Source organism: Dipodomys spectabilis, unplaced genomic scaffold (genome assembly GCF_019054845.1).
Source record: "Dipodomys spectabilis isolate Male_0828 unplaced genomic scaffold, ASM1905484v1 ptg000088l, whole genome shotgun sequence".
In the NCBI taxonomy this organism is placed as follows: Eukaryota; Metazoa; Chordata; class Mammalia; order Rodentia; family Heteromyidae; genus Dipodomys; species Dipodomys spectabilis.
The window spans coordinates 216,460-224,634 of record NW_024870765.1 but is presented as its reverse complement, the minus strand read 5'-3'; the positions used below and the strand labels follow the sequence as shown (position 1 = coordinate 224,634).

Here is an 8,175-nt window from a genome sequence, read left to right as displayed (position 1 = left end):
AATACCATAGTTTTCATTGATCTCAACTTTTACTGAACTCCTGTATATCCAAAAAGAAGCTGCAGGTTTACTTAAAATCTACTATACTTCCAAACCCTAACTATATATCTAATCCTTACCAGAAACCTAACTCTAAATTTAACCCTATTGAACCCTGAATAGGAAAATTAGGGAAACTAGTTTTTGTTAAATTTCGCACTTACATTACTTGAAAGTGTTAGTAGAAATTCAGTTTTACCTTAAAGCTTACTCTTCCCTAATCCTAAGCCTAAACTGAATTAGGAAAGTAAACCTAAACCTAGAACTAATGGCCTTTGGAGTCTAAAAGCCACACAAATACATTAGTTTTTATTCATCCTAACTTCAATTCAACTCATCTTTCTAAAAATAGCTTGTAGTTTCACTCATTATCTTGTCTTTATTGTAACCCTAACCCTAACTGGAATATTGATGTTAACCCTCACCCTAATCATACTCTAATCTTAATATTATTAGCAGTTTTCTATTCCACATTCATCCTAATTCTAACTCTATTTGTGATTCAAAGATTTACTTTCAGTTTGACCCTAATTTTTCCATTTTCCTAATGCTTACTCTAAGCCTAGCTGGAACTAAAACCTAACTTTCACCCTAATGATAATCTAATTCTAATGTTTAAGAAAAACACTCTAGTTTTTAATCATTCTAATGAATACTCTAGTTTTCACTCTGGAAATGAATTTGTTTGCTCTAATTCCCACAAATTTTCTGACTCTACCTCTAAAGTTATCTTCTTCCCTAACATAAGCCATTATATTACTTGTCCTCAAATTCTCTTACCAGGAAAAATACTGTAGTTTCCATTGATTCTACCTTTTCCTGAACCACTGTATCTGAAAACAGTTTCAGATTTACTTACCATCAAGTCCATTACTTAACGCTAACTCTCAACCTAAACTTGGCTGGAAAACTCTCATTAATCACTACAAGAATGATCACTGAGAAATAAATATAATGATAATGTTCTAGTTACTATTCAGCCTTGCATATTTGCTTCTACTTGTTAGTGAACACAATTTTATACTAAAAGCTTTCTTATATATAAATATAATCAGAAGAAATTACTGACCCTAATCTTAATCCAAATTATATGACAATACTAACACTAAAGCAAGTACACTAGTTTTCACTCATCCTTCCAAACATAGGTTTCATTTTTTTCCAATATCTTAGTCATTTTCTAACCCTAAACTTAATCTTTCTTAACTGGAACATTGAGAATAACCATCAGCCTTATTGTAAGTAGATTCTAATATTAATAGCAATACTCTAGTTTGCATTCATTTTAATTCTTACCAGGCTCATATTAAAATTTACCTTCAATTTGACCCTCATTTTTTTCTCCTTCACTCTAAGCCTAACCATGGCTGGAATCCTAACCATAACCTTGACACTAATCGTATCCCAATTCTAAAATTTATGAAAAATGCTCATTTTGTGCAATCCTAACTGAAATTCCACTGGTAATTCTTGAAATAAATTGCAGGTTTTCTGTAAACCCTAAAGATTTTTTCATTCTTAACTCTGAATGTATTTTGTTCCATAACAGGAATCATTATACCCATTGATCTCAAATCCTGATATTATGAAACATATTGTACTTCCATTATCCCAGCTTTTCGTGAATTCCTAGAACATAAAAAAAGGTTCAGCTTTACTTAATATTTAATTCTTTTTTTTTTCTTTTTATCAGTCATGGGGCTTGCACTCTGGGCAAGGGCATGATCCCTGAGTTCTTTAGCTCAAGGTGTGCGTTTAACCAGTTGAGCCACAGCACCGCTTTTGTGTTTTATGGTGGTTAATTTGAGATAAGAGTCTCATAGACTTTCCTGCCTGGACTACCTTTGAACTGAGATCCTCAGAAAACAGCTTCCTGAGTAGCTAGGATAATAGGCGCGAGCCACTAGTTTAACCCATTTCTTGACTATATCCTCATCCCAGGTTAACCAGAAACCTAATGCAAATCACATTCTGATTTAACACCAAATGGTTATTGTAAGGAAAATTGTCTAGATTCTATTCAATCGCACATTTTTTTTGGCTTCTACTTCTTATTGGAAAACTAAAATTTACCTTAAAGTTTATCCTTCCCTAACCCTAACCAGAACAAAAAAGTATCTCACACTTTAAACCAAATTGTATCTGAATGTTTAAAGTAACACAGACTGGTTTTCATTCATTCTTCTTAAAATATGTGGCAGTTTTACACAATGTATTACATGATTTTTTCATCCTAACTCCACTCTAACTGGCACACCTTGCCTAATCCTAAGCCTACATAAAACCGAATCATCATGTTAATAGCAAGCCACTTTTTTCATATTTATCCTAACGCTTGCTCAGCGTGTAGGTCTAAATTTTATTTGCATTTTGAACATAAAATGTTAAGTGTTTTTCTATTTCCTGTCAGGTTTTATTGTTCATTATTTTTTTAAAAATTTTATTTTGTTGAAAAGATGCTTTAAAGAGGGATATGTTACATGTGTAAGGTAAGGAGTATGTTTCTTGTTGAGCATTGTTATCCATTTCTTTCTTGGTCTGCCACTATCCCATCCCTCCGCACATCCCTTACCCCTCCCTTCTCATGGTATAAACTTCATTTTCAACATAGTGAATGTGAGTATCATTGTTGCAATGGGTCATCCTGTGATGAACCTAAATTTTCTATTTCTCTAATCCTAATTCTAATTTTGTCTGGGATCCTAACCCTAACCAAAATAATAATGATAGCTGAATTCAAAAGTTAATGAAAATATTCAGGTTTTTATTCATCCTATTAATTTACTGTACATCTTGAATTAATTTGCAGTTCAGCTTAAATCTTCCAAATTAGTTTATATGCGCATGTATAAAGATGTAATTTTATGTGAAAAACAGAAGATCTTTGGAGGAAGGAGTAATGAGAAGGAAATAGAGGGAGTATAATCAAATGTTAAATATATTATGGAATTGTCACTTCTGACAATTAATATCCATTAAGAAAATCACTAAAAATTAATAAAGAACACACAGCCTTCTAGTGTTCTTTAAGAGAGCCATGATCTGTCTTCTGAAAAAAAAAAAAAACTCGTGTTAGATAAACTGTGTCCATGCATAATTTATATTGTTTGCCAATTATTTAACTTAATGAATATAAATTTATCGAATAAGATTCCATGACAAAAAATATAAAACAGTTACTTAGCAATTGTTTGAGAAAAAGTTATTGTCATGAGTTTTAGGAAACGGAATTGCTATTTCCCCACAAAGCAATGAATTAGGTTTACTAATCTAGTATGTGTAGTAAGTTTAGAGAACATAATTGGCATGAAAAACAACTAACTGTACATCTTGTTTCTTGAATGAGTGATATTTTAAACATTGTCTTTTATTCAAATAAATACTTAAGTTTTCATTTCAAAATAAGTGCAATTTTATCTCCTTTCAGAAAAATACTTACCCTGTAATTAAATGTACTAGCATATTTAGGTATTTAAAAGCTAAATTTTCTATGTTTCATATGTAACTCTACATATTCAGAATGACATGATTTTTTTTATTCATAAATATTTAACTTCAGATTTTTGCTTCATCAATATAAATTGTCTCATGAGGTTGTAGTGAAGGCTCCACTAACCAGAGTGGTCAAAACCATTTACTGAATTCTAAATTTTAAATCAAATCATTTTTAAGCTTTGATAATATCATTTATTGTCTCTTCAGAACAATTAAGCTAAAACAAATACTACTTTTTAAACATTTCCTTCACATTGTAAAGAATATTAACATAGGTCAAAAAGAGACTAATTATTTCAGACTCATCATATTTGGTGATCTTAGTGTGAAGAATGTAGAGAGTAGAAGGTCCTTATACTCAATAAATAGTTTTGGTAAAATTAAATCATATATCTGGATTTCTAATTTGGAGGTTAATCACATGGAAACAGGAAAATAATAAAAAAATTACTTTGGGATCAACAGAAAAAGATATTTGTGCATGTAACCACAGTTGCTTTATTAGTTTGTAGTTGAACACTGGACTTCGATTTATATCTTGGCTGTTGTGAATAATGTGACTAACAATGAAATACAGATGTATTTATGAGTTACCCAGAGAGAAATAATCACACAATTGGTGGGTCAGATGATATTTCAACTTTGGATTTCTTTAGAAAAGTGCATACTACTTTCTACAACGAGAACACTAACATGTATTTTGACCAAGAGTGTAGAAAATTTCCTTTTCTCCACAGTGTCGCCAGCCAACATTATTACCTTTTGAGTTTTTTTAAAGGGCAAGTTTTTACTGTGGGCAGTATCCCAGACTGGCCTTAGACTAAAATCCTTTTACTCCAACCTCCAATCACTTGGAATTACCAGCCTTTGCCACCACACCTGGTTCCTTGGATATTTTTGATAAGAGTTATAATAGTTAAGAAGTAGTATCATAGTAATTTTGAACTGCATTTCTCTAATGACTTCTGCTCACAAAGCATTAAGCCAGCGTAGAAGTTGTATTAAATACAAACTTGTAAATCCACAGGCGATTTTCAGAGCTTTTTGGAAAACATGTCTATTCAGAACTTTTGTCCATTTTTAATCAAGTTTCTTGTTAATCTTATCTTTAATCTCTTTATAGAAAATCAATAATTAATTCAAGGTAGTAGAAAGGAAAAAATTAAGCAGCTCCTAACATTTTAAAATTTTTAATAAAGTGATATTGTTTTAATCATTTTCTGTTAATGCTTGAGACTATATAACTCAATTTACAAGGCTATATATATTTTATTTATTTTACTTTGATTGTTGTTTCCAAAGCCTACATGACTGATTTCACTTGGTTTCTTTCAGTCTCATGTAGTTCAGATTTCAAACTGAAGAATAAACGGAAGGAAGCAAACAAATATATAGTTCCCCTCATCTGATGATGCCTCTACAAGAATGAGGAAAGTGTTCATCCTTCTAAGGACCTATGATAGAATATCAAAAAGAAAATTTATTCTTCTAGCTCTTCCTTATCTTTGCGATGTAACTTAAATGATGTAAAACACAATATACTGTTCAGGTACTTTTATGTTTTATCAGTTTTGCACATTTTCATATGGATTTCACCTCAGTCTACAACATTCCTTCATCATTCTGTCCCTGATATTTTTACACTATCACTACATAAGATTACCTGTTTGATTTACAGCATGAGAAGTTATCCACCTTTCTTCCTTGGAAGCAGAGCATGGTCAATAGATATTACTTCTGGTTGCTCACACTACATGTAATGGTTTCTGTACTACTTATCACATTCTATTTAGTATTTAAAAAAGAATGCTGGCTAAACTCAAAGCTCATTCATATGTTTATGTTAAGTGTTTCACAAGTTTTATTTTCTTAATTCTTAAGATAACATTTGCTATAATGCTAATGTTATTACCAGTTTACTGTTAGGAAAAATTGTAGTAAAAGACAGTAAGTGCATGGCCCAAAGACACACACAGTGAGGAAGGAAATGAGTCAAATTTTCCAAAAGTCTTTCAGCAATACCAAAAATGTGGGTAAAATCTCTCCATTCTCTTACACTCTCAGTTCAATATTCATATTGTCCAAGAAATAATAGCATAGCAAATATTGCCCATAGTGATTGTTTTTTGTCACATTTTGTCTTCAACACAGACTGTGTTGTTGAAATTTGGTTATCATGCACAGAGCTGAGCTTACAAATTGAAGTCAGAAGACAGCCAAATTTCTTCTGTCCCACAGTTCCAGTTTCTTTTTTAAAAAGTACTAAAATTTTTAAATATCATCACTTACTATCTTTTAATCTCCAAACGAATTAAATTGGCATATAATCACTCCAAAAGTCTTTCAAATTATGTGATGATAAAACAGGATCCCATAAAATAAAATTTCTTTTATTTTTAAAATTATTCTAAAAGCCTTGTGCTGGCTGGTCACCCTTATAATCCTATCTACTCTGAATATTTGCTCAGGAGACTGAGATCTGTGGATAACACTTGGGAGCCAATCAGGCCCCCCCCCAAAAAAAAAAAAAACTTCAATGAATTATTTTTCAAAATATTTAATTAACTAGCTAAGAGCCAGGAATTGAGATGTAGCTTATATAGTAGCTCACCAATCTAGATAGGAAAGGCCTAGCAAGACCTTGAATCCCTGATTTTAAACTCTAAGCACACCAATATACATACATGGCGTGTGTTCGCATGCATGCGCGTGTTTGCTTGCACGCTGCTGCACTCACACACACACATTTATTCAAATTACCTTCATCTCAGTGTTCTACATTAATTTCTTTGTTAACGATATTATATGGGTAAAATAGAGGAAATAAACTTTTCCATCTCAGAACATTTTTATGTTTTTATTCTAATAATACTATGCAGAAGGGTCAAATTTACATGAAAAAGGAGACTAGTACATTTCCTAACAAGCATTGTTACCTCCTCCTTTATATTTTCCCTACAATCCCTTCCCTCCCACCTCCACAAGTACACTCCCCTCCCCCTTCCTTCCTCTGCCTAAATTGTAAAGTTCATTTTTCAACATAGTGTCTTGTGCATCGCATTGTTACAATGGGTCAACCTGTATCCCTATTTGAGCATATTTTCCCCTTCCCCTCCCCAAATTAGAGAAGCATACATACAAGATGTAAGTGCACCAACTTCAAATACAGAGAAAACATGGGTTATGGCGTGGGGAGAAACATACAAAGAAACCAAAAAATGACATTGCACATTATAAGTATGTTAGAAACAATAGCAAGAAACAAAAAACAACTTGTGTCCCTATCTTGGGGTTCAATTTCTTTAACATCATCTTATCTGGTTATATGCACATATCTTTTTAACTTTTCTGCTTATCCCAGACATATATTCGTTATTGAAAATAAGGGAAATCATGGGACCTATGATTCTTTAGACTTGGCTTACTTCACTCAATAATTTTTTTTCCAAGTCTTTCTATTTCCTAAGAAATTGGGCAATGTCATTCTTTCTGATGGAGGCATAGAATTCCATTTTGTATATATATATCACATTTTCTTGATCCATTCATCTAATGAGGTCATCTGGGTTGGTTCCATATCTTAGCTATCGTAAATAATGTTACAATAGCCATAGTAGTGCTAGTAGTTTTAGTATGGTCTTGTTTATGATCATTTGGGTAAATCCCCAAAAGTGGGATTACTGTGTCATAGAGGAGTTTTATGTGGAGTCTTTTGAGAAACCTCCATACTGCTTTCCAAAGTAGTTGAACAAGTTTACACTCCCACCAAGAATGCAGTACGATTCCATGTGGCCACATACCTTTCAACATCTGTTGTTGTAAAAATATGGGCTCCATGGATTTGCATGTCATCCTTGTGCAGGGGACATGTTAATCTTCTCTGTATCGTTCCAATGTTAGTGTATGTGATGCTAACTTGAGCACAGAACATTTTTTATATATAAAGTATAATTTTTATTGATTTTATTAAACTAGACAATTCAACAGAAAGTAAGTTCAAAAGAATTGTGAAATTTTAGAATCATGTATTTCTTTATAAGCACACATTGAAGAATAAAATCAAGATAGACATGCCAAAAACAAAATAATTCCAGAAATTTGTAGTTCAAGAGATGTGTAAGAGGAGGAATTCAATTATTCTATACAAGGAACCTGTCAAAATGAACATTGCAGCAAGTGTTAAGGCTTGTTAAAAGTTTTAATGTTTTAAATATGCTTAATTTTGGGATTTTGCTTATATATGCCAAAAATAGGACTCTTTGGCAGGTATAAAACTTTTCTGCAAAGTAATTAAGATTTATGGTAGCAGACATTATGTACTAAGTATGTACATTTCAGATTTTAAGGAAACTTTATTAATGAGAAGTTGCAAAGTCTTTGTGTAAAGAAGCAGAGTGAAGAATTAAGACTTTACACAGTTTCTGTTAATACTTTAGGGATTCCTTACTTTATTTGTTAGCAAGGAATAAATGATGATATAAGCCATAATGTACACATGTATGTTACTATTTACACACATATACATATACATGTATACATGCACACATGGAGAAAGACACATAATTACAGCCAACAAAAGTTTCACCAGTTTTTGAATATGCCTTAAACTGAATACTTGGAACAATATATATTGAAGATGTA

General features: G+C 32.0%; 1 non-coding gene across 1 annotated transcript; it reads right to left on the bottom strand.

The window, feature by feature from the left end:
• Positions 1–7,354: 7,354 nt before the first annotated feature.
• LOC122111771 lies at positions 7,355–7,458 on the bottom strand. Its single transcript, XR_006148047.1, has one exon. It is a non-coding gene; the product is annotated as a U6 spliceosomal RNA (small nuclear RNA).
• Between the last annotated feature and the right edge of the window lie 717 nt (positions 7,459–8,175).